Source organism: Lynx rufus, unplaced genomic scaffold (genome assembly GCF_022079265.1).
Source record: "Lynx rufus isolate CCGP_SWC_20201006 ecotype Redwood Valley unplaced genomic scaffold, mLynRuf1.p SCAF_1, whole genome shotgun sequence".
NCBI lineage: Eukaryota > Metazoa > Chordata > Mammalia > Carnivora > Felidae > Lynx > Lynx rufus.
The window spans coordinates 158,795,001-158,822,195 of NW_025814823.1; the positions used below are offsets into that span (position 1 = coordinate 158,795,001).

Here is a 27,195-nt window from a genome sequence, read left to right on the forward strand (position 1 = left end):
GGGGAGAATTTCATAAACTGGGCTAAAGGAGAATGACAACTACAGTGAAAGAATGGGTATCTTTGTGGGTTGGGTGTGCTCCTTTCCTTCCTAGATCTTGCAGCAAATAATGGCCAGGGCTCTGTGGTAGTGTTTCGTAAACAACTGTCTTAGGCATTCACTGTCCTAGACCAACTTTCAGGTGGGCAGGGAAGCTTTGGGGGGGGGGGGTGGTTATGGTATTTCTCACAGCTGAAACTTATTTCCTAAGATTTAAAATAGCTGTTAGAACAGTCATCATCTCAACAGCATTGCACCACTCCAGGGTTTTTTTCAGAGGAAAAATGCATGGTGATTAGTGGGAGTGATTGAAGAGAGCTAACTGTTTTAAAGATCTTTCTTTAACTTGGTATTGGTAGTGGGATTCGAAGGCAGAAGTGGTTTGATCCTTGTCTGGTTTCTTCTTGTTCCATAATTGTCAGAATGCCCTCGGTGATTTATAGGGGCTGCTGTGGACCTTAGAGCCTGGTGGAAGGAATGAGTATGTCCAAGATTTATCAAAATAATGTCCATGAGCTTGGGCTGCTTCCTTTTTATACTTATTAGCAGTATTTTCTCTGCCCTTTAAACTAAGTGCTAAGTACCTAAGCCCTTTGGGCCACTGACATTGTCCTTTCAGTATCTAGATTGGCTGGCTAGATTAAGAAAACTCAGCGTGGATGTAGTGAGTGTTAGTAGGAATAAGAAATGCTTTGCTGTTTACAACAGCAGCCTCACATCCATCTTCCTTAGTACAGGTTACTGTGAGAAGCTTGTAAGTTTTCATTTGGAGGAAGCACACAGAAAGATACTTGAACATAGAAGGAGGGTCCAGTCTGACTTGGGGATTAGATGATAGTGTTTTGAAGTAGGTAGAAATAAGCATATGTTCACTACAGTGTGGCTAACTTTGCTCTAGTGCAGTTCATTGCAGTTCGGCACATGGTTGTAGTTTAATTAACTGCCAACTCAGGAAACATTGTTGAGATAAAAACTTGACTTCACGCATAGAAGCTTTTCTTGGCAGATAATGAAATGACAGTGACTATTGGTGGACAAAAATGTAGTTATAATCCCAGACTTTTGGATAATCACCACTATATTTTTCAATGGGTTAATGATAGTCAAATTAACCCTCAGCAAGTTGTAAATTGATGGCAAAGTTTTTACTATGAAGATTTAAGATTATCATTTACATTGAATTTTATCAGTCTGATGAGTCAGATGGAAAAGTATTTCAGAATTATTAGCAAAATAGTTCTTTTTCAAATCCCTCTGACATCAGGTCTAGCAAATTCATTCACCAGTTGAGGTATTTTCTAGCTCAAAAGCATTCTGCATACACTGAAGAGTCCTCATAAATTTTCTTTGCAGATCTCATTCGGTGATAGGCATTCTCTTTAAATCACTCACAGGTATTTTTTATGCCTAATGCCATTTTTCATTTTATATAATGAATTATGATACGTTAAGATTCTTTTGGAACTATATCCAAATATTTGATGGAATTAAAAATAAACCTTTTAGCTTTAAATCTTTACAAAGTATTTGTAGTTATGTAGATTTACCTGAAAGATTGATGAGCATAAGTATTTAGGATGCATTGACAATTTCAATTACTTTTTATGGCTAAATCTTTCTCAGAGGTGCCCTGAGGATTGTCAAGGACTGTGGGACTTATGTTATAAGGAAATATTTTAAAAATTACTATATGTGATAAAGATTATAAATTTGATTGGAGGACAAGTTCAATATAAATATAAACATTATGGTAAATAATTTAGCCTAGAAAAGAAAATTGAAAACTAAGCTACAATAATTTTAATTTTTCCCCATAAGAATATTAGCTAACTTTTAAGTGAATAAAATGGCATGTCTTTTTGTGAATTCTGATCCTTATGACAATACTCTGTACTGTTTGTCTGTATTCTTTAGTCCATGGGATATCTTGTTGCACTTGTTAAATTGATGTGTTTTAGGTGCCCTCTGGCCAGAATTTTAAGTAGAGTATTTCCTCTGTGGAACTGAAAGTGTTTTTGAATGGTGGTTGTTCAGTAGAATTAAATGGTTATTGCTAGGACTTTGTACATTATTGTAAATTTTATATTTTCTTAGTTCTTTATTCCATTATAACTAACAACTAGAGAAAATAAATACAGAAATGAATACACACACACACACACACACACACGCACACAGAATTTATTGTAGAAAAATTGTTTTAGATGAATGCTTTGTCTTAAGTCTATTTTATAGAAACCAGGTAATACCGGGATTCAAATGTATTTTTGTTGTTCTTTATTTACTTTTTTCATTTTGAATTTCTTCCTTTTTACATCTTGCTAATGCTTTTCTTCATTTCTTATTTTTATCAAGACTAAAAATATTACAAACCAAAATTAGTGTTCCATGTCTCCTTGGTCCGTTCTTCTTTTGGGGAATCAGCACTGGGGGTCAGAGAAGAAGCCCAGAGGGAATATTTTAATACAGATTCTTCTTGCATACCATTTTAAACTGCATCAGTTAACAAGTATTTTTTAAATTTGTTTTTGACAGGTCCCTACTTATCTCTTCTTTTAAAAAATAATAGTTTTTAAAAGGATACCTTTCTCAAATAAATATATTAAAATATACCTTCACTATGTGCTAACTTGTTCCAAGCTTTATTCTTTTTTTTTTTAATTTTTAATTTTTTTTAACATTTATTCATTTTTGAGAGACAGAGAGAGAGAGTGCAAGTGGGGAAGGGGCAGATAGAGGGAGACACAGAATCCGAAGCAGGTTACAGGTTCTGAGCTGTCAGCACAGAGCCCGACAAGGGGATCAAACCCATGAACCGTGAGAACATAACCTGAGCCGAAGTTGCATGCTTAACCGACTGAACCACCCAGGTGGCCCCTAAGCTTTATTCTTAAAGCTGGAGTCAAGTAAGAGTGCAGTATTGTCTCTGTCTGCCCTTGGAAAGCTTACATACAGCAGCATAAATTTTGAAAAAAGGTATATGAACACACAATTTAGTATACTCTCTTTGAAAACGGTCAGGTTTGGAGGAGCACGGGTCCTATCCCCCACTGCTTTCCTTAAATAGTTTTGGTTTTATACTTTTATTTTTTCATTTGGAGATCTACCCATGAATCTGCCTCCTTTTGTAAGACTACTATCGTGTAGCGTAATAGTGCAAAGTAATTCATACTGCCGGCCTTCAAATCCTGGCTCCTTACTCACTGGCTCTGTGACTCTTATTTAAAGATAATATCGGTGTGCCTGGGTGGCTCAGTCGGTTAAGCGTCTGACTTTGGCTCAGGTCATGATCTCCCAGTTCGTGGGTTCGAGCCCGGCGTCGGGCTCTGTGCTGACAATTCAGAGCCTGGAGCCTGTTTCAGTTTCTGTGTCTCCCTCTCTCTCTGCCCCTCCCCTGCTCACACTCTGTCTCTCTCAAAATTAGTAAACATTAAAAAATTAAAAAAAAAGATAATATCCAGATGTTTTAATATGTTTAGTTAAAAAACTAAAATGAGCACAGAAGCTCAAAACTTTTTCTGATATCACTGAGGTCTAGGAGACATGGTGATATGGCACATTCCTGCCATAGTGAGATTTTGAAAGTTGGGCCACAAATGATATTTCTTGTATCTTGTTTACTAAAGGCTTTAGGTCAGTATAGGATTCTTTCCATTTCATATTTATTAACAATTATGCATTTGTAACACTTGGAGGGAAGTGTTGCCTAAGAGTAGAGGAACTATTCATTTCTACATCCAGTTTAGTTCTTTTTCTGTCAAGCAAATGGAATAAGCACACCTCGCTTCATACACACTTCATACAAGTAGAACTTGTTTCGGTGTTAAATCAGGTATTAAATATATTTTGTCTCTTGGGTGGGGTTGAAACAGTTAGGAATTCAAGACTAAAAGGGGTAGTGTTAACATGAAGGTATAGAATAAAGGTACTTCTTTAACTGGTAACAAGGCCTGTATTTCAGACATCGGGAATGCAAACAAACATGTCTATAATATAATGTGTTTAAATTCTTACCTGTTTTGTTTGTGTCCTCACAGAAGCTTAATAAGAAACTAGTTTTACTAGTGAATTTATAGTTGTGCTAGTACCTGTGACACTGTATTTTGTTATTATTTTTGCTAAAGGAATGTAACTTGGCAGCCCCTCTTTGGCTCTGATAATCTGTTGTGATTTATGGCAATTTACCTCCCTACCTCCATCCACCCTGCCAGAAGTCTCTGGGCCTGTTGCCTGTTGTTGTTGTTGGGTTTTTTTCCTTGCTAAGATAATATCCTGGACTTCTGAATCATATAAGGTAGTGATTTTGAACAACAGCAAGGTGAAGGAAGTAAGAAATAATCCTTTAAATGGCTGTATGGCTGGATTGCATGGGAACATAGTAGAGGCATTCCTCTCCTTGAGTCACAATTGTTCCTAGGAAGCCTCAGTGTTCAGAAAATAGTGTTTTCTCACAGGAATAAGTTATTGGAGTTCATGTTTTTTGGAGTTCATGTTTCTTCCCAAGAATGTTCAAAGAGGCATAAATGGTATATTATGAAAGCAGAGGTACCATTTGTTTATGACTCCATTTTCTGAATGGTGAAAACCACATTTCCTGTTCTGTATAAATGTACATGCTTGTTCAGCCAGGAACCATCAATTACATATGACAGAAAGCACACAGTTGTCCTCTATTTGGTTCCTAATAGAGTTGGTATCCAACATAGTGCTCCACACATTAGATACACATATTAGATGCTCATTAAAGGTTATCTGAGACTAATATTACTTCATGCAACTCCAGAACAAACTTTAAGTAACAGTTGTGTTTCATTTTTACTTTTTCAGTTTTTTTTTCCCAAGTAAGGTTGAATTTCAGTGCTCTTTTCCTTTTTCTTTAAATTTCTCTAAGACAAGTAGAGTAATTCCAAATCAGTTTTTTTTGAATATTCTTATCAGTGCTCATTCAGCTTTCTTTTCCACTGAAACGCCTTTCCAGCACCTGCTTTTTCAGACCCTGTGCTTTGTACTGGGACGATAGTGCTAAATAAGAAATGGTCGTAGTGTTTGAGGGGAAGCAAGATGAAGGTTAGCAGGTTTGCATTTGAGACCAAAGTGATGCAGTTAAATCAGTTTCTTTTCCTGCAGTCCTGTGGGGCCTTCTGGCTGGCCTACTCTTGGGGACTTTGCCCTTCATTAGTGAGCCACAAAGACAAATCCCAAGCCAGTTAAATGAGACTTTTAAAAAGGAATTTCCTACTATCCCAGAATTGGGAAGAAGGCATGAATTGGCCATGTATAAGCATTCATGTGGCCTTATGGGTAGAATAGAGTAGGTGAAACTACGTCATGGCTGTCAATCAGGCAAAACCATTGAGAGGCAGGGGTTATTAGTCGACACAACAGAATAACTAATGGTCGAAGTGTATTACAGCATGAGCTGAGATATGAAAGTATGAATATTAGACATGACAGTAACCAGGAGGAAGAAAATGTGGGTTTCTGTCCCGAGGTTAATCAAAGGATAAAAATTAAATGACATTTTGAGAAAAAACCTGAAACAACTCCTTAGTGGCCAAGTAACATAAATTATGATATGTAAACTGTGAAGATATTTATTCAACATCTCCTTCCCTCTTAAAAATATCCCTCCCCGTCTCAGTATATTTATGGAGTTATAATACAGAAATGGTATAGGCAGTGTATTAGCTCAGGCTGCCATAACAAAATACTACAGGATTGGGTGGCTTAAACCAAAGAAATGTTATTTTCTTACAGTTATGGAGGTTGGGAGTCCAAGGTAAAGGTGACAGCATGGTTGGTTTCTGGTGAAAGTCCCCTTCCTGGCTTGCAGATGGCCACCTTCTTGCTGTGTCCTCACATGGCTTTTCCTCTGCACAGAGCTCTCGAGGCTCTTCCTCTTCTTACAGGAACACCCGTCTTACCAGCTCCACCCCCATGACTTCATTTAACCTTAATTATCTCTTTAAAGGCCCTGTCTCCAAATACAGTTGCATTGGGGTTACACATGCATTTCAGCACGTGAATTTTCGGGAACATAGGCAGCCATATTTTGGACCGTTTGTTTATCTCAAGGTAAAGAAGATTATATTTTTCCATAGGAACAAATGGTTGGAGTCTACATTCCTTCTTCCTAAGGATGCTGAAAGAAACACAAATGGTTCAGTTCTTTTTTTCTGAACCCAGGAATCCAGGATGATTCAAAACCCCTTGTGCCCTTGTATAAAGTTATACAAACCATCTGTATTTATTTTTCTTCATGTATTTACTCTATATGCTTTTTCAAACAGTATAATGAAATTTCAGTGCTTGAATTATGGTATCTGGAGAGTTTGGGAATTTTTTATTTATCTTTAAAAGCAAGAGTTATGCTTCTTAAGTATTTTGGTCTCAGGACCCCTTTTATACTCTTACAAATTATTGTGAATCTCTAGGAGATTTTGTTTATATGTCTAGATATTTACTGTACTAAAAATTAGCACTGAAAATTTTTTTAAAAATAAAAATTAGTAAATTTCATAGTGACAATAAAAAAAATGACATTTTTAAATGAAAAATAGCTATCCTCCAAAACAAATTAGGGGAGGAATTATCTTACATTGTTGCAAGTCTCTTTAATGTCTGGCTTAATAGAACACAACTGGATTTTCAGATTTGCATTCAGTCTGTTGTATCTCATGTCGTGCGTGTAGCCTATGGAGAACTCCCCTATACCTACGAGAGAATGGGAGTGAAAATGGCAGATAACATCTCAACGTGAAGACAGTTTTGGCTTTGAAGACCGCTAAAAAAATATGAGGGATTCCCAGGGTACCCATACTGCACCTTGAGAACTGTCACTCTAAGCATTAAACTTGCCTTTTACAGGGGCTGGAGATGAACACCTTAGGAGTCTAAAATGGGTAGAAAGTGGAGCTGATGGAATTGGGCAGCGAGTTTAAGATAGATCTAGGTCATAGAAGGAAATGTACTAGCCAGGAATATCTGACAAGCCACACCTCAGACGCCTTGGTTAATTGAAGACTCTACTGTCATTTCATTTCAGCCCTGGATAGTTCTAGGGAGGACACAGATTTTAAAAAAGTATTCAATTGTCCTTTATAAAATGGATTTTTATCTATATTCTGTTTATATTTGAAGGGATTTCAACAAGCTGCCCCTCTTTCCCAATACCCCCTCCCTCCAACATAACACTTAATATGGATGCATCATTTAACTTCTCAGCCCTTGAGTGATGTCTTAGACTTATCTTAATTATAATGAATTAAAGGTCTACAAAGTTCAGTTATTTTTGTTTTCTGCTTGTCCAGAATGTTATAAAACCCTTTGTCCCATACTTGCCCTGCCATAGAATGATCTGGATCTTTAAGAGAACTAGAATCAACTGTCTTTTTTTTTTTTTTCTTGGGGCTCTTTGGGGCCATTAATAACTAGGACTGATCTGCTTAAAACTGTCTTGCCCCCAAATTAAGACATATGGTAAACTGATTAAGTATAAATATGTACACCCTGCCATATACACATAAGTTCAGCCAACTGAGCGAGAATTCTGTAAAAATAGGTGATATACCCACTCATCCTAATGCAGCCATTCGAAGTACTTTGAAATACTTATTAATATTATAGAGAATTAGCCTTACATCTCTTGGTGTTTAAGTGTCAGGAATACGTTTAAACAGGAGACTTTTTATGCTTCCTTTTTTGTGAGCGGAGAAAAAGCCATTTTGGAACAAAGGTCTAAAGTCTGGTGTCTGCCAATGAGTAGTTATTGTTCAAATAAACCTCTCAGATTGGACTTTTTATAATTAAAATCAGAGTACTGAAGTGTTGCATATTCCTCATTCTTGGTGTTACCTTTTTAAAATTTAAAGTCAAAGCAAAACCAGAAAGCTTTATAATTTATTCCTCCCTCCATTCCCATTCTTAGGCAATCACTGACCTGCTTTCTGTTACCATAGATTGGTTTACTTTCTAATTCTGTAGAATTTTATATAAATGGAATTATATAGATTTTGTATAAATGGAATCATAGACTGTCTTTTTTCGCCTGGCTTCTTACAGTTAGCATAATTTATTTTGAAATATCCATGTTCTATCAGTAGTTCCTTTTTCTCTCTTTTCTTTTTAAATTGCTGAATAGTATTCTGTTGTATTGATATGCCATTCTTTGTTTATCCATTTACCTCTTAATGGGCATTTGGTTCCAGGTTTGAGTTATTACAAATAAAACTGTTGTGAAGACTCAAATACAAGTCTTTGTGTAGACATTTGTTTTAGTTTCTCCTAGGTAAATGCCTTGGAGTTGATTGGTTGGATTACCTAGGAGCTGTCTGTTTTAACTTAAGAAACTGCCAACTGTTTTACAAACGGGTTTTACCATTTTACATTTCCATCAGTGGTGTTTGAGAGTGCTTATTCTCTACATCCTTACCAAAATTTGGTATGATTAATTTTTTAAATTTTAGCCAATCCAGTGTGTGTATCACAGTGCAGTTTTAATAGCACTTCCCTGATGACTACTGATATTGAATGTATTTTTTTTTTTGGCAGTAGTTCATCTTTTTTTTTTTTTTTTTGTGAAATGGCTGTTCAAGAGTTGGTTAGAGGTTATAGAAGTTGTTTATGTATTCTGGAGACATGTTTACACAAAGGTATAAATATATCTGTGTAATATAGAACATGTATTATGTATATTACACAAACATATATAATAACAGTTCCATATATGTAAAAACAATAAAGATGTTGCTCTATCATTTTCTGGCTTTCATGGTTTTCTGTTAAGAAACTCATGGAGGGGTGCCTGGCTGGCTTAGTCTGTGGAGCATGCGACTTTTGATCTCTGGGTTGTGAGTTTGAGCGCCACATTGGGGTAGAGTTTACCTAAAAAAAACAAAAACAAAAACAAAAAACTCATGGTATTTGTACCTGTGTTACCCTAAATGTAACATATCACTCTTTTCCTATTTAGTTGCAAGTGTTTTTTTTTTTTTTTTTTACTTTTGGTTTTTAGAAGTTTGATTGTGTCTTGTTTGGTTGTCTTTGGTCCTTTTATTTTTAAGGTTCATTGAACTTCTTCAATTTATAAATGTGTGTCTTTCACTATATTTACAAAGTTTGGGGCCATTATGTCTTAATAATTATTCTGTCTCAATGTTTTTATCCTGTCATTTTGGGACTCCCAATTACATATATGTTAGTCCTTTTGATACCTTCTTACAGATCCCTGTGGCACTGCTCATTTTTTTTTTCTCAATCTTTCTTTTCTCTGGGTTCTTCAAACAGAATAATTTGTCTTCAAGAAATATTTACTGTCTGGTATGTGAATCATAATCAAAATTGATCTTCAGTTTAGCTTATAAATCCCCTGAAAAATAACTGCAGTAAAGAAAGAGCTGCAGTGAGACTTGGTTCAGTGAATAAATCTAAAGTATAATTAAAAAAAAAAATCTCACACGATATGATTTGCTGTAAACTTTTTTTTAAGTTTATTTTTGAGAGAATGAGCGAGTGAGCAGGGGAGAACAGAGAGGGAGGGAAAGAGAATCCCAAGCAGGCTCTATACTGTCAGCACAGAGACTGACACGGGTCTAATCTCACAAACCGGTGAGATCATGACCAGAGCCGAAATCAAAAGTGGCACACTTAACCGACTGAGCCATCCAGGTGTCCCAAATTTGCTGTAAAATTTTAAGTTGCTAATTGAAATGTATTTTTAAACAAATTGGCCAGTTTGGTGTTTGGGGTATGGGAGCATCATTTCCTATATTAGTATTCTTTTATCAGTTGGGACAGTGAGTTCTGTGTCCCAACAAATAGCATTGCAGTTATTTTTTCCCAGTGATGACTATATGTTGAGATCAGTCTTTGTAAGAAGATAGGAAAATAATAAAATGTGTTAGAAATATTTGCATTAAAAAACAAATTTTAAGGGGCACTGAGGTGGCTCAATAGGTTAAGTGTCTGACTTTGGCTCAGGTTATGACCTCACAGTTCATGTTGGGCTCTGTGCTGACAGCTCTGAGCCTGGAGCCTACTTCAGATTCTGTGCCACCCTCTCCTGAGCTCGTGCTGTGTCTCTCTCTCTCTCTTTCTCAAAAATAAATAAACATTAAAAATTTTCTTAAAAACCCACAAATTTTAAAAATTAGTCAGGCTTTATCTTTTAGCCAGAAAACTACTTTATTTATAATTATGCAGATTCCATCATCCCAAGTGTCACATTTTCCTGTATCAGGATTCAACTAGTACTATAGGGTAAAAGAGACAGCAAATAGATTTTCTCAAAAAATGTTCTATAGTAGAACATGAGAAATTTCTCTAGGAATATAATTTTTTTCTATCATATCTAGTCTCTGTTTTGTCTGAGAACAGCATGGAACCATGTTGCTCAGTCTTGAAATGTCAGCTTGTCTGTTCCCTTGCAATGATTTTTATTTTTCTGGTTTGGTCTTAAAGTCTTGAGAATTCATTTTATTATGAAATGTAAAAACTCATTTAAAAAAAGCATTTCATAGTTCTTTGCTCTTTTCAAAGGAAATAGAGTATCTAGAATAAAGTAATAACCATAGCATCTTGTAGACTTGCTCTTTAGGTTGATGAGTGCTTGCACAATGTTATAAAGTTCTATTATCTGAAAAGGACTCGTTAAAAAAAAATGTGTCTGCTGTGGTGCAAGAACAAATGACTTCTCTGTGGTTGCTTAACCATTTCCTGTAAGTCTGAGAAAGTGGTTGTTTTCAAAATCATTGAGCTGAACTTGGGTTGATCTAAACTTAGCTGTGCAGTTGTGTGGGTTAAACTCACTCATTGTTTCACTTCCATCTTCCTTGCAAAAAATTAAAATCTAAAAGTTCAAAAAATCTTGTTTTCATTTGTTTTAACTAAGTATCTGAATAATTTTGAACAAAAGTTAATAATCTGTAAAATATAACAGGCTTAGAGTGTCTCATAAAAAGCTTCTAGTTTTGTGAGCTAGCGAAAAATAAAGTTTCAGTGAAATGGGTAACTGTGTTGTATTTGGATAATTTCAGAATCCTAATGAAAGAGGGAGCAAGTTCGATTTACTGCCCAGGATGGAGTTGTAACAGGGAATGTAAATTGGGCAAAATCAAGCAGTACTTTTTCAGTACCCACTAAATGCCTGGCTGAAAGAGTTGTAGAAACTATAGTGCCATTGTTTGACACATGGCAGTAGTTTCGTGGATCTCTGACACCATCCCAACCCTCTTCGCAGCTCTTCAGCTCTGATGTAGGGATGGCTCTGTGACCACCCACCCCAGATCCAGAGGCTGCTGAGACATGAGGCATTTCTCTGGTACATGGGACCTAGTTTGACATTCCTGGCCTATTTTAAGTCATGGCACATGGTCTTGAAGGGTTTAGCTACCATAGAAAAATATGGTTTTGAAATTTGGCCATGTCACTCACTAGCAAGTTATCTAACTCTCCAATTCCCACTTCTTCATCTATAAAATGTTGTGGGGATTAAATTAAATGAGTTGACGTATGTAAAATCCTGATTAATAATACCGAAAGCTAATAATTATTTAGCACTTTATTATGTGCTAGGCTCTGTTCTAAATGTTTTATACATATCTCATTTAATTCTCAAAACTCAGTGAGATAGGTACTGTTATTATCTCCATCTTACAATTGAGCAAACCGAACTTGGAAAGATGAACTTGCTCAATCAAGGTTACATGGGAATGACATAGCAGTCTAGTTTCAGAGACATTCCTAACTACTTTGCTGTGCCCAGTGCATTGTTAGCGCATGCTAAAGCCCTTAGTGAATGTTGGTTTTTATCACTGTTTGTGGTGGTGTTAAGATGATGGTTTTGATAACGAACTTGGTCTTACTTTTTTCATTGTTTGCCCTGGTCCTGTACTAGGGCCCCAGGCATAGCATCCCCACATCTGTTGATAAGGGAGTAAGAAACAATGAAGTCATGTACTTCAAGTTTTCCTCAAAGCCCTTGGAGGGAAAGCTCACAGTTGCACACAGTTTTGTATAAAGAATGCTGAGTGTTCTGAATACCGGATGTTCTATTCTTATGTGTCTGAGTTGGAGTCTAACCATGAGGCCCTGCTTCTGTTCCCATTTCCAAGATGTCACAGAATCGTAGAACTAGTATGTGTAGTGTGATTTTAGGGGATTGTGTAAGAAATGTACACCACGATATTAATAGTATATTGTGTAGAGGATGGATAAATCATTCATCTGTTGCTGTGTAACAAATGACAATACTTAATGGCTTAAAATAATAACCAATTTTGTTTGCCCACTATTTTGTAGGTCAACAATTTGTACTGGGCTCAGCTGGATGTTTCTTCCACTGATCTTGCCTGGGGTCACTTGTAGCAGCCATCATTTGGCAGCTTAATTTGGAACTGTAAGATTTAAAATAGCTTAACTGGCATATCTGGCAGTTGGTGCTGCCTGTTGGCTGGACTTGTCTTCCCATGTGGTTCTTCATCCATAAGGACGCTAGCTCAGATTTATTCTCATGGGGCTCTCAGGTCAGCAAAAGAGAAATAATGAAAGCAACAAGGCCTTTTAAAACTAGGATTGGAGGGGCGCCTGGGTGGCTCAGTCGGTTAAGCAGCCGACTTTGGCTCAGGTCATGATATCGCGGTCCGTGAGTTCGAGCCCCGTGTCAGACTCTGTGCTGACAGCTCAGAGCCTGGAGCCTGTTTCAGATTCTGTGTCTCCCTCTCTCTGACCCTCCCCTGTTCATGCTCTGTCTCTCTCTGTCTCACAAATAAATAAACGTTAAAAAAAAAAATTAAAAAAAAAAAACTAGGATTGGAAATTGTACAGTGTCACTTCTGCATTCCATTGATTGAAACAAGTTATAAGGCCATTAGATTCAAGGTGGATACAGACTCCACCTCTGAATAGGAGGTTCCATCAGAGGTTAATGGTACATTCTACCTGGTTTCCTGATTTCACCATCCAGGGCCATTTCTAAGTTTATTTACTTATTTTGAGAGAGAGAGGGAGAGAGAGAATCCCAAGTAAGCTCTGCACTACCAGTACAGAACCGGATGTGGGGCTTGAACCCATGAACCACGAGATCATGACCTGAGCAAAAGTCAGACGCTTAACCAACTGAGCCACCCAGGTGCCCCCAGGGCCATTTTTAAGACACCTCAACAGTGTTGATAATTTTTCATCATTTTATTAACTTTAGATCTTCATAGATTAAAACATGATCTGTACATGTTCAAGGGGGTTCTATTTTTATACATTTAAAAAGTAGAAAATATAGATACTAAAAACACCCAACATACTCATAACTCCCAGAAATAACCAGTGTTTACATTTTTATTTACAGTGTTTCCAACTGGATGAATATTTATTTATTTAAAATTCCATAACCTGCCTCTTAATACTATATTTTGAATACCTTTCCATGTTTAAAATAGATGTAAATAAGTTTTATGATGTAAATAACTTTTATGTCTGTATAATACTTTATTAGGTATGAATATACCTTTGTCACATACTTCGATTATTTCCTTTCTGTTGCTCTGTAAACAAGACTGCTGTAAACATTCTTACACATATATTTTTCTGCAGTTACTCTTAGGATGCATTTCTCTTATGGAGTTACTTGGTCAAGTAACTTATTTTAGGTTTTGACATGTATCGATGAGACATGATTTTAAACATTCTATAGTTTAAACTTATCAGTAAGTATAACTGCAGAGCAAAGTTCTTAGGTGTTATAGAAAGATTATTCTTTTGACGTTCACAAGTGGATGTACCCATTATGATTTGTGTTTGGGGGAACTTAGATGTGTGTGTGGGGATTGTTGGGATGAACTGTTAGGGTGAACCTTAAATTTAGACCACTTTCCCTTTAACATGATCTCAAATATAATGAATAACTGAAAACCTAGATAAAAATGGCAATCATAAAAAAATAACATTGCTTTAGCATTTCAAATCAAAATGTGTTAACTTAGTTACTAATATTATCTTCTTGACTAAAGCTTTTATTTTGCATACAGGTCCACTGATTAGAGTTCTACAATATTTCATCTTATATATGATATGTGCTGTTTGTGACGCATCTGTAATTTATAGGTCTTCATTATTTTTCAAAGGTTTGAGAACTTAAGACACTTTGAAGGCTGGGAGCAAAATTCTTCTGTAGGGCCCTCCTCCCCTAATCTTTTTGTTTTACTTGCTAATACCTAATCTGGCAGCTGTGTTATTTTGGGGACTCATTTTTGTGGCGTCTTTCTGCTGCATACTCAGCTTTCGTAGAAGCAGTTTTCATTCTTTTTTTCATTTAATGCAGTACTTATTTACATAACAACAGTTATAATTTTAACTAGCATAAATTGATTGGAGAACAACTAATTCTTGGCAAGAATACAACTGCCCTGGTGGGGACATAAGTGCTTGAATCTTCTAGAGAGTAGCCCTTTAGACATTCAGTGGACACTTGGCATCAGAAAATGTCTTTCAGGGGGGAATGAACAGCATTTGTTAATTTGGAGGTTTAAGTGGACATAAGTTAAAAGAACATCTACTTTGTTGAGGTAGAAAATTTTCTTTATTTACTGAAGGAAATTACTCTTCTTAATTCTTGTTTTACAGTTAAGGTTTGAATTAAACTACAGGTGTTTATTTGTCCCTCTCCTTGATCCTTTACATTGAATCCTGTATCTGAAGCATTTTGTGGCAGGATTCTTTATGTGCTATAGCTCATGTTTGTATTTGATACTTTTTGGCCTTTGGCATTCTCTAGTAGAATGCCTCCTTTTCATCTTCAATGTTCTCCTTGATAGATATTTAAAGTTTTTTTTTTTTTAATGTTTATTTTTGCAAGAGAGAGAAAGAGAGACAGAGATAGAGCGTGAGCAGAGAAGGGGCAGAGAGAGAAGACACAGAATCTGAAACAGGCTTCAGGTTCTGAGCTGTCAGCACAAAGCCTGACATGGGGGGCTGAAACTCTGGAATGGCGAGATCATGACCTGAGCCAAAGTTCGATGCTTAACTGATTGAGCCACCCAGGCACCCCTACTTGATAGATATTTAAAATAATGTGCTTCATAGCTGCAACATTAAACTAGCAAACTCATCTTCTTTGTTGCTGCCATCCTGCACTGAAGTGTTGATTTTTGCTTATAGGACTACAAGACTGCACAGAAAGTAACAGCTGTGATTAGACTGAGTAAATATAATGTGTACAATTTGAAGATGGTGATAAATTTATTGACTGAGTGTTTTAGTTTGGTAAATTAAAATTCATGTCTATGTAATGCTGCCCTTTAGGTTATTTCAGTCACAATGTGACCATTATATAATTTAAATTGCCTTCTTATGAATTGTAGCTGTCATTGGTTATCTGAGTTTTATTGTGTAAATGTAATTATAGTAAATGAGCATGGCCTTTAGATGCACTTAATCCCTAGGGATATTTTGGGAAAGGTTGTAGTGTCTTTACAATCAAGACAGCCATTTGGCAAGTATATTAGAAGTCAAATGACTTAAAACATAAAACCTGTGTGCTAAAATCTCTGTGATGCAGAATTATCTCAAGTTATCCTGTTTCACACTGGCTGAAAGCCTCTATAGATATTGCTGATGCTGATCTTACAAGATGTCAAGAGGCCAGAATTGTTGCTTATGTTATCATTTGGTATTTATGGCACATAAGACAAAATGGAGTTTCTGGACTTTACTTATTTTATGAATTTATCTAATGACATGTGCTGTGAGTGGCATTTAAGAATCATCTTTTATAGTAAAAGGTGTGAGGGGGGAAATTGTACTGATGCATCCTAAAGAGAAATGCTAGTGTGTTTGGCTAAAAAAGGATGTGTTTACTGGCTTGAGATTTTGAAGTTCCTACTGTGGCTATTTAATATAGTAGCAACAAACTATGAATGTGGCACTTCATAGTTTGCAAAGTGTTATGACCCACTTATTTCATGTAACCCCTATGATAGTCTAGGCAGACAGGGCAGTTATTATCTCCATTTTACCAGATAAGAACACTGAGATCCCAACTAAGTTCTGGAGCCAGAACTAGAATCCACAGGTTCCTCAGCACTATACTTTATGTCTCCTATATCATAATTGATTTAAATTATGTCCTGGCTTTGAAGAAAGAGGAGGAAATGTAGAAAGTCTGAAGAATCCGGGTCTAGTAGAAAAGAAAGGCGGTGACTCAGAGCCCATATTCACTGAAGTAGTACTAGGCCCTGCTGACTTAGGATCCAGCCCCACAGCAGGTGTTAGAGGACCTTCTTAACCTCATGGCTAACATATTAATTCTGTCTTATTCCAAGCTTCGGTTCAGCCTTCAGAGAATTTATGAGTGGCCTTGGAGGTAATTTTCGTTAATTAATACTTAATTTTAATGTGTTGAGTGTTGGTACTTTCATTTCAACATTTATTGCAGGCTTTTTTTCCTGCAGGGCTCCAGGGATATAAAGATGAATGAGATAAGAGCCCCTCCCTTGGAGGAACTGTTTAAATGTGAAGCAAAATCTATAATTATAGTTTACTTCTGCAGAAATTCCCTTCTCTGTAGGGTAAACTAAGCCTTGAAATTTTTCTAAACCTTCTCATCTTCAACCTGTAATTCTGTAATAAGCAAAAAGTTACAGGATTAAAATGTACGTTATTTTAGAAAAAAGTATGGAGCAGGTTTTGGAACTTAGTATTTCATCCTAAATGTGAAAGGCCGTATAAGCGTATAGTGTGCACAACTTCCATTTTCCAAGTTTGAGAGACTGCCAAGGGTTTGTAGTATGGAAAGAGTGAGGTGACTCATGATTTGGAATGATTGTTTTGATCTCTCCCTGTAGTTGCTGTAGAACATTGGCAGGGCGGCCAGCATAATTAACACTGCACAGTCTAATTATAAACACAACTCTGTGGACAGTGGCTACTAAAGAAGAAAGCATGTCCTGGATAAACAATCAAGTTGGCAGGATTACTTTAGAATGATGACTAGATAATGTCAAGTTTACTATAAATCAACTTGCTTTTCCTAGATTGTCTCAGGAGTTACCATAGGGGGAAAAAAGTATTATCTGTGAAAGTCTCGCTGGGTTATTTTTTTAAGAGCTCATTTGAAGCATTTCTTTATTGCAGTCTTTCTAACCTTTTCGTCCTAAGAGAACAGCTAGGCATTTTAATTTTTATGGTGTACTATTTTAGGGAGAGTAGGGGAATGGGTCACAGGAGGACATTTGTTCTAGTAATAGTTGAATTGATTTTTAAAAGGTGAAAGAAACTAGGGATTTGGAAGGATTACATTGGAGTAGTATAATAAAGAGCAGGAAAAGAGAGACCCATGAGCTGAGGAGAGTGAAGAGGGTGCGCTAAGAATACAAAAGGGAAGTGGCCACAACAGCCATGCATGTTTGAGAGAAACTGAGACGCATGTTACACGTGTGTGGTCTCACATACTTGTCTGAGACAGAGCAGGCACTGTGCATGTTTGTATGTGCTTAGGGATTTGTTGAAGCATGGCTGAGAGCTGAGGAATGATTTAGTTAGTTTAAATATAGGTTTGGCCCTTGGGTTCCTGAGTTTCAGAACAAAGGCTATGGAGATTGGTTTCGGGACCCTGTAGGGATGGTTGTATTTCTGCAGAATGAACCTGAGTTGTGATTTACCCTAAATAAAGTAAGCACTTGAAAGCAAATGCTTAAAAATGAGACCCTCCCCCCCCCCTTTTTTTGCTTTTTCTTTTTCTTATTGAGTTAATTTCAGTTAAATTTCAAATGGACACTTAAAAAGAGATTTTTCTGGTAGCCTTTGTGTTGCCAATTCACTTTTGGAAACTAGTGAATGTGGTGTCAAAAACGGTGGAAGCTTTGCAGCCTTTTCCTGCCCTTGAATTTTAATTTGAATATTGTTGGTGTAGGAGCTGGATAAAGTAAGAGTTTTTCCTTTTATATTAATGTGTTTACACATGTGATCTTAACTCTGCTTTTAAATGTATAGTTTCTCTTAAAGGGTTTAGAAGAGGACTGATTTTTCTTTTTAAGAAAAAATATACAAAAATCTAAATACAGAAATAGATGAGTTAAGCACAGTTTTTCTTGTTTGTTTTTGATTTTTTTTTTTTTTTTGTAAAAGAATACTTTCTACCTAGAAGAGATTCTAAGAAGTGTCCTTTAAATAATAGCTCCTGGGGCTCCTGGGTGGCTCAGTTGGTTAAGTGTCTGACTTTGAGCCCGTGTCCTCTGTGCAGACAATTCAGAGCCTGGAACCTGCTTGGGATTCTGTGTCTCCCTCTCTCTCTGCCACTCTCCGATTTGCGCTCTCTTTCTCTCTCTATCAAAATAAATAAACATTAAAAAAAATTAAAAATATAATAGCTCTCCAATTCCTTTTAAATACTCGGATTTACAAAAAAAAATCTAGCTTTTTATTTTAAAGAAGAGGGGGAGAACATGGATTTTTCTAAATTTGGGTAGAGCTAGCATTAACACTGGCTAAATGATTTTTTTTTTTTACCAGATACTCTTGGAGGAGGGACAGATATAAGGTGGTGGGGCTTGTGAAAGAGGATCTCTGTCTGTAGTCCAGGACCCAATTCTGATTCCTCTGTTACACTAACCTAACCAGACTTTTGAGAAGTGAAAAATGGGTCTTGGAGATCTACGAGGACCTGATATAATGTTGGTTTTAAGGCCAATTTCTAGGAAAATATGATTAACAACCAGTAATACTATTTTTCTGCCCTCCAGCTTTTTTTGCTTTATTAACTTTCTTTTCTGTTTTCTACTTTATTGGTTTCTGCTCTTTATTATTTTTTCTGCTTAGGTTTACTATACTATTCTTTTTAGTTTCTTAGGGTGAAAACTTATATCATTGATTTTAAACATCTTTCTAATATAGGCATTTAAAGCAGTAAATTTCTCTCATTAAAAAATTATTTAAGTATTTTCTAAATCTGTTATTGTTTATTCTTTGATTTGTGAATAATTTAGAAGTTCATTTTCTGTTTTCTAAATATCTAGACATTGTCTAATTCATTATTTTTGGGTTTTCAAATTATTTCTACTGTGGTCAGAGGACACAGTCTCAAAAAAACTCAGTCTTTTAAAGTTTATTGAGATTTATTTTATGGCTCAGTGTATGGGCTACCTTGGTAAAGGTTACATATGTATTCTGCACTTGTTTGGTGTAATATTCTACAAATGTCTTTTAGGCCAAATCAGTTGGTAGTATTTAGATAGTCTATGGACCTACTTGTTGTCTACTTGTTCTGTCAATTACGAAGACAGACATGACAGAATCTCCAATTATGGTTGTGGATATTTCTGTTTCTTGAGTTTTGCCATTTTCTGTTTTGAATTTTAAAGCTCCCTTATTAGATACATACACATTTAAGCTTGGTATCTTATCCTGATGAATTTCTCCTTTTATCATTATAAAATTTTATTCTGCTTTGTTAACCTAATAGTATCCTTAAATTTAAAAGGTGTCTTTTATAGACAGTGTGTAGTGGAGTCTTGCTTTTTTTAATCCATTGTGACAAGCTCTGTCCTTTAGTTGAAATGTTTAATCCAGTTACAGTTAATGAAATTTTTTATGCGGTTGTGTTTAAATCTATGATTTTGCCATCATTTTTATTTGTCCTTTTTATTATTGTTTTTGTTTCTTTTTTGATGCCCCCTTTTGGGTTAATTGGGTATTTTTTAGTATTTTTTTTTATTTTCCTCATTGGCTTTTTAGCTATACATCTTTTTTTTTTTAAATTTTTTTTTTCAACGTTTATTTATTTTTGGGACAGAGAGAGACAGAGCATGAATGGGGGAGGGGCAGAGAGAGAGGGAGACACAGAATCGGAAACAGGCTCCAGGCTCCGAGCCATCAGCCCAGAGCCTGACGCGGGGCTCGAACTCACGGACCGCGAGATCGTGACCTGGCTGAAGTCGGACGCTTAACCGACTGCGCCACCCAGGCGCCCCCCTATACATCTTTTAAATCACTTTTTTATTGATTATTCTAGGGCTAATAATATGCATCCTTAACTTATTAAAGTGTGTTTATTGTCAAAATTATGCCATTTATCCATTCATCAGCTGATGCACATTTAGGCTCTTCCATAATTTGGCTATTATTGAAACCATAAGAGACTCTTAAAAACTGAGAATAAACTTAGGGTTGATGGGGAGTGGGAGGGAGGGGATGGTGGGTGATGGGCATTGAGGAGGGCACCTGTTGGGATGAGCACTGGGTGTTGTATGGAAACCAATTTGACAATAAATTTAATATTAAAAAAATTATGCCATTTAACATTTTACACCTGACCATTCTCTCTTCTTACTTTATACTTCCTACTTTTCACTGGACACTTAGCATTTCCCCTTCTCAATTTACAAATATAATTTAATATAATTCCTTTTATTCACCCCCTCTCTTCTTTGTGCTCTTGTTGTCAATTTTTTTATTTTTATATATATTAAAAACTTCCCACATATTATTGCTTTAAGCAAATAGTTTTAATATATAGTGTTTTAAGGAAATTTGAAGAAGAATAAAATATATAATTTTTTTATTTTTGACAACTTACTCATCTTTTCTGGTATTCTTTCCTTCCTGCAGATCTGAGTTTCTGTCTGGTATCACTTCCCTCAAAGCTTTATAGTATCTTGTAATCACATCTGCTTGAGATTAATTTTATCAGCTTTAATTTATTTGAAAGATATTTGTCTTATTTTTTGAGAGATATTTTCGCTGGATATAGAAATCTGAATTGGCAGCTTTTTTTTTTTTTTTTTTTTTTCTTTCAGCCCCTTAAAAACATTCTCACACCTTCTGGCCTCCATTATTATGGTGAAAAGTTAGTATTCTTATTTTTCTCTTGTATGTAACATATTGTTTTTAGGCTTCTTTAAAGGTTTGATCTTTGGTTTTCAGCAGTTTGACCATGATGTAGCTAGATATGATTTTCTTTGTATTTATTGTCTTTGGAGTTTGATGAGCTTTTCTGATCTGGTAAATAGTGTTTTTCACCAAACTTAATAAAATTTTAACTATTATGTCTTCAAATATTTTTTCTGCTTTATTTTCAGAGTCTTCTGGGACTCCTATTACATATGTTAGACAATCTGATATTGTCCCACAAATTTCTGATGTTGTGTTCATTTTTCTTGTCTTTTTTTCCTTTGTTTATCAAATTGGTAATTGTTAGTAATCTGTCAAGTTCATGAATTCTTTTTTCTGCTATCTCCAATCTACTATTAAGTCCATTCAGTGAGTTTTTCATTTTAATTTTTGAAACTTCTAGTCCTAGAATTTCCTTTTTTTCTCCGATTGATCCTTTTTTGCAGTTTTAGTTTCTCTGCTGAGATTCTCATCTGTTCATGTATTCTCCCTTGTTGTTGTTGTTGTTGTTATTGTTCAAAAATATTTTCCTTTATTTAAGAGATTTTTCAAACAACAGCTCTGAAGTTTTTACTAAATGCAGTATTTGGGCCAACTTAAAGTCAGTCTCTAATGACTTATTTTTTTCTTATGGGTCACATTTTTGTTTCGTTGAATGCCTAGAAATGTTTTTATTATGTATTGGGTAGGGTTGATACATTGTAGAGATGCTGAATTTTTTTTTCTTTTAATTTCTCTGCAGTGTTGTTTGTTTCAGTGGCAGTTTAGTTGCTGGCTGATTACCTTGTATAGGTTTGCTAGGGAAGATCTGTGGAAAGCTTTTTTTTCAAGTTTTTTTCTCAGGCCCCTCTAAGTTAGCACAACTCTTCCCCCAGATTGTTTTTTCCTCATGGTTTTTATTAGGGCTTTAGGGCTTGGTTTTAGACTGTTTTAATGTGGGTCTAGATTTGGTCTTATTCTATGGTGTGCTTTTCCCCTTAAAGTGAAGCCTTTCTGGCATTTCAAATTGATGTGCAGAATGTTAATGAGTTCTCTTTCTTCAGGTTGGGTTAAACTGGCAATGTTTGCCTATGCTGCTTGACCTCTAGTATTTCTATTCCATATTAACCTCATTACAGATACTCTTTTGTAAGCCTTATGTAGTTACTTACACTCAGCATTGGTTGAGGATTCTCAGGGAACCCCTGTACAAACTTCTGTGGTCCTCACTCTGTGCATTTCCATCCTCTCTAGTGTCCTGTCTCTGCCACTAGCCCTGCTCTGCTTGGACTCCAGCTCACTATACTACAATTAGAAAATTGTCCCAAGGCAGAGAGCCAAGCAAATGTAGCCTCGCAGTATTGCTCGTTTATCCAGTAGCTAAAAATAGTTGCATTATTTTGTCCAGTTTAATAGTCATTTATGAGAGGAAGAAAAGTCTGGTACCAATTACTGTGTCATATTGGAAGTGGAAATCTCCCACAGCATTTTTATATGTGTTGAAATGAACTTTAGAGATAGCTTGAAAGGGAAAATTAAATCTTAGTCTCTCTTAGAACTAAATAAAGTGAGCTTATGTTGCTTATGAACTGACCATTTCTCTCTGATCTTCCTGCCTCCCACCCCTAGTCTCCCATTCACTGCTGTCTTGTGTATTCACAAGAGACACAAGGAGGGAGAGGGGAACAGAAGAAAGACCTTACATGGATCGTGCATCCTAGGTTGTGACCTTGGGCCTGTCAAATGGAAAATTAAATGTGGTTTTGAAGCAGTACTATGTAAAAGTAGAAATGCATATAGGACTTTCTGTGTTAATATTTTATGACACTGCTCATACATTGAAGTGTAAGCAAACAGGATGTATCAGGGAAAGGAGCTACTGAGAACATCTTTAAAATTTGTCTCTTAGTGTCTGCTCTTCACATTCTGGTGAGAAGATGATATATCTAGATTTGTAACTTAACATGAGCATTGTGATTAATAGGAAGAAGTTTTCTTTGAGTGCATCTGTGGCAGGGGCCAGGGGATTAGGTAATGTTTTGTCAGATTAGATCCGTACAGAAAAATCACTGTTCTTGTTCTGAATTCTAGTTGTTTTCTTGCCTTTTTAGTATTAAACTTTAAAAAAATAAAATATCTTTTTGATAGTCGAGGATTGCTTATTGGGGAAATAGTTATGTTATTTGATAATTAGTCGTCACTTCAGAAATTTAATGACGTTTCCCTTTGGAAGTGATCTAGAAAATATAAATGTTGTCTCATGCTTGGAGCTTTCAGCTCTGTTTAAATATGTCTGAGAGGCCTCAGAAGAAGCATAATTCTTTATTGTTAAGGCCCAATTTGAATATAGCAAGTTGCTATAATACCTAATTGAATATAGCAATCTTGCATCTTCCCAAAAAGCCTTATTGAAATTAGGCCTATTCTTTTAAATTTGTTTTGGCTTGTTTCAAAATATACCCCATTTCATTTCATTTTCTCAGAAAATGTGATGGTAGTTTAAAGGGATTAAAGTTTGTGGGAAGTTTTCTTGTTTTAATTCAAGTTGCTCACCATGTTGTTTGCCATAGCTTTACTTTTTCTGGTGTTTTCTAAATTGAACCCCTCATTTAATCATTTTCTCTCTTGCCAGCACCTTCTATGCATTTTCCTTGTAGCTTCTTACCACATCCTCTCTACATATTTAACCCTGGATTAACCCATCTGCTGTCTCTACTCTTTAAAAATATTTTCCATTTATATTTTCCATTTTAAATTGTGGTAAAATACACATACATGTTTTTTTTTTTTTTCTTTTTCTTTTTTTTTTTTTTTCTTTTAGACTTGGGCTGGTGAGTACTGCTAAAAGGCATTTATGGAGACTGGTAGTATGAGAAGTTCTACTGCACTTACTGACCTTCTCAGCCATAACCTTTCCATGGGTCAACTTTCCCTGGTCCTCTGCCTAAGCTTTTGTACTTTATTTTCCTCCGTAAGCCACCTATCCTTCCCCACAACTGCCTTCGGGCAGATGGCCTTGATTCCTCTGTCACAGAGAACATGGAGGCTCTCTGCTGTTCACATCCTCAGTTTTCCATGCTCTTGTACATGCTTCTTCTCTGTCTTCACCTTCTGTCTCCCAGGTTCAGAGGAGAAGTGCCTAGTTCTCACCCAGGTTAATCTCTCTCCTGGAGTTTTTGTGGTATCTTCCCATCCCTGTGGGATGTTATTCTAACATTTCCTCTCATCTACTCCTCCACCTGCACGTTTTGTCATTCTTTACTTTTCCTTCATGCTTAAGTTATTCCCATCTTAAACACAGACAAACGAACAAAAAAACAAAAGGACTTTTCTCTGTGCCATATTATCTTTTAGTTTGACCCTATGTCTTTTTTCTTGATACACAACTGTGTACCTTGAAAGAATAGTCTGCAGCCCTTGACTTCCCATGTAGATTTTCCATTCTTTGGGCTGTTAGGCTTCCATTTCCACTATTCCATTGAAGGTGCTTTATGAAAGTTGCTGGTTCCCTAGTTGCCAAATCTCATAACCTCTCTAGGCCTCATTTTACTTGATGTTTCAAAGACAGTTAATGCTGACCACTTCCTTCATGAAAACTTCCTTTGTTTTTTGGGATACTACTGTCCTAATTTTTTTACCTCTAGTAAATTCCTTCTTACTCTCCTCTTTTGCCCCTCTTCCTCTGCCCACCTCTTCAATGCTCATACTCTCTGACTCTTACCTCCCTCCCTCTCAGTAGTCTCACTCATCTGCACGGTTTTCATTATGTATACAGAGGTGATTCTGAAATCTGAATCTTCCCCATAAATCCCTGTTTTGAGACCAGATCCATATAACACAGTCCTCATAACAGGCCTAGAAAATAGTAATGTTTTTCACATTTATGGGTGAGGAAATTGAAGCTAAGGGATATTTGTAACCCATTTGAGATCAAGCAGTCAGTGGAAGAGGCAGGACTTGAAGTTCTTTCTAAAATTAGGTGTTTATAATATGCCATTAATCAAACATCTCCACCCGCTGACAGATGTATTAAATACATCGTATCCCATACCAAATGCCATCCTATAACTGTTCTCACTACACCGCCCCCCCACCCCCCCACAAAAAAAAAAGAACACCAAGAGAGAGAATTTGGAAACCTATATTATCAATCTCCGTGAAAGGCATTCTTTCTTCCAGTTATCCAAGCCAGAATGTAGATTGGGAATTGACATTGACTTCCTCCTGTCAGTCCATCTTACAGAACTGTCTGGCCCAAGGGAGCATTAATTCCTTGGTATTCTCTTTTTTTTAACATGACTTGTAATCATTCCCTCCTTTTTACTTCTGCTGCTGTCATAATTGAGAACTTCATATCGACCTGGATTGCTATTATAGTTACATTGCTTCCCATTGTCAAGCCATTGCTTCCCAAGTTATGTGAGCCGAAGAATCAAGGTTTTTTGTTTTTTAATTTTTAACCTGTTGCATAAATTTTGTAGCATTTAAAAAATGAATCATTTTTTAATGATGAAAGACATCATTAAAAAAGACATGCAAATTATAAGCTTCATTTTTTAAATGATTAAATTTGTCAGACATAAAATTATTGACAGTTTGCTATAAAACTTTTTTTTAACATTTATTTATTTTTGATATAGAGAGACAGAGGAGGAGAGGAGAGGGAGGGGAGGGGCAGAGAGAGAGGGAGACACAAAATCCAAAGTAGGCTCCAGGCTCTGAGCTGTCAGCACAGAGCCCGACGCGGGGCTCGAACTCACAAACCACAAGATCATGACCTGAACCAAAGATGGACGCTCAACCGACTGAACGACCCAGGCGCCCCAGATTGCTATAAAACTTTAAAAATATTAGTTATCCACATGTATCCTGTCATAGGTAGATAACAGTTTGTGGATTGACACTGATTCACAGACAACATAGAAGAGCACCAGTTCATGTTATCTAATGAAATGTCTTCAGTTTTCTTAGATTATTACCACATGGGCCTACATTATTTAAAACTGAAAAATTTCAACTAGGACATTCTTTGTTTTTCGCTTATAGATAGTATGTATATGTGGATTTAAGAGGTTTTAGAAAATTTCCTGTTTCTATAGGATTCCTTCTTCCTATACAAATAACATCCCATTAGAGCAATGAGTAATCATGTTACATTGTATACAATTTAAGGTTAAGATCGAAGTACTGACGAAAGAATCCAAAGCAACATTTTCTTAAATGGGCTTGAAGTACAATCTTCATGGGTTACCTATTAACAAGAGTGATTCCCCCTGGTTTGGTGTATTTAACTTGATACTGTACACATATGCAAAAGTCTGCCACCAATGTCCAGTAAATTATACCAGAGGAGGTGATGTATTCCATTTCTAAAAGATTAAAATTCTACACAAGTATTAATATTCATGGGTGATAAATAATAAAAGTAACTTATTTGGATTTGGCAGATGTCTGACAATCCCTATCAAAAGATTTGAAGTAAATGAAATGCAAACAGGAGATGCTAAAATGGTTACACAGTAGAATACCCCTGGGCTTTAAACAAGGCTTTGCTGAGGAATCAAAACACATAAAAAACAAAGTTCTAAGGGGGTATGGATTCAGGAATGGGTGTGCTCTAAATATAACTGAGATTATACCTAGAATTAGTTTAGAAATTCATTAAATAAAACCATACTGTGCAGACCTCATTGTTGTCTACATCACATCTCACACAGGACAAAACACATGGGCAAATGCTAAGACAACATACTTTTCTCTTATGAGGTTAAAAAAAAAACCAAAGTCAGTAAAAGCCTTTTAGACATTTTGAAAAAGCAAATTAAGCAACTACTCTTCAGCGTGTGCTAGGACTAAAAACTACCACAGAAAATTTCTAACCATTAAGAGTTCATTGGAAGTTAAAAAAAATTAAGTTCAATTATAGCAATATTTGCTCTGATAATGAAGTAGATGACGCCCAAACACAACTATCAGAACAAAACAAAACTTTGTCATGAGAAGTAGGGGCACTATCTGACGTTTAAGAGATTAAATTCCTAAAGCGGTATGTTATATAATCACTTTTCTTCCATTTCTAGGTCATTCACAGGAGGTGGAAAAATGGCAGCTTGCTAAACCCACACCTAGAATGTAATCAAAAGTTTTATTCAAAGAAAATTTTTTTTAAAGTTGATTTATTTTGAGAGATAGAGCATGGGTGTGAATGGGGCAGGGGCAGAGAGGGGGGGGCGGGAATCCCAAGTGGCTCCACACTGTCAGCACACAGCTGGACATGGGACTTGACCTCAGGGACCATGAGCT

The 27,195-nt window shown here is 36.1% G+C and overlaps 1 protein-coding gene and 1 non-coding gene across 2 annotated transcripts in view; both read left to right on the forward strand.

Annotated features, from left to right (window-relative positions):
• Positions 1-27,195, forward strand: part of LNPEP (leucyl and cystinyl aminopeptidase) — a 94,537-nt gene that overhangs the window by 7,078 nt on the left and 60,264 nt on the right. The gene's annotated exons all lie outside the window — the stretch shown is intronic.
• LOC124523611 (small nucleolar RNA SNORA13) lies at positions 17,825-17,959 on the forward strand. Its single transcript, XR_006965049.1, has one exon. It is a non-coding gene; the product is annotated as a small nucleolar RNA SNORA13 (small nucleolar RNA).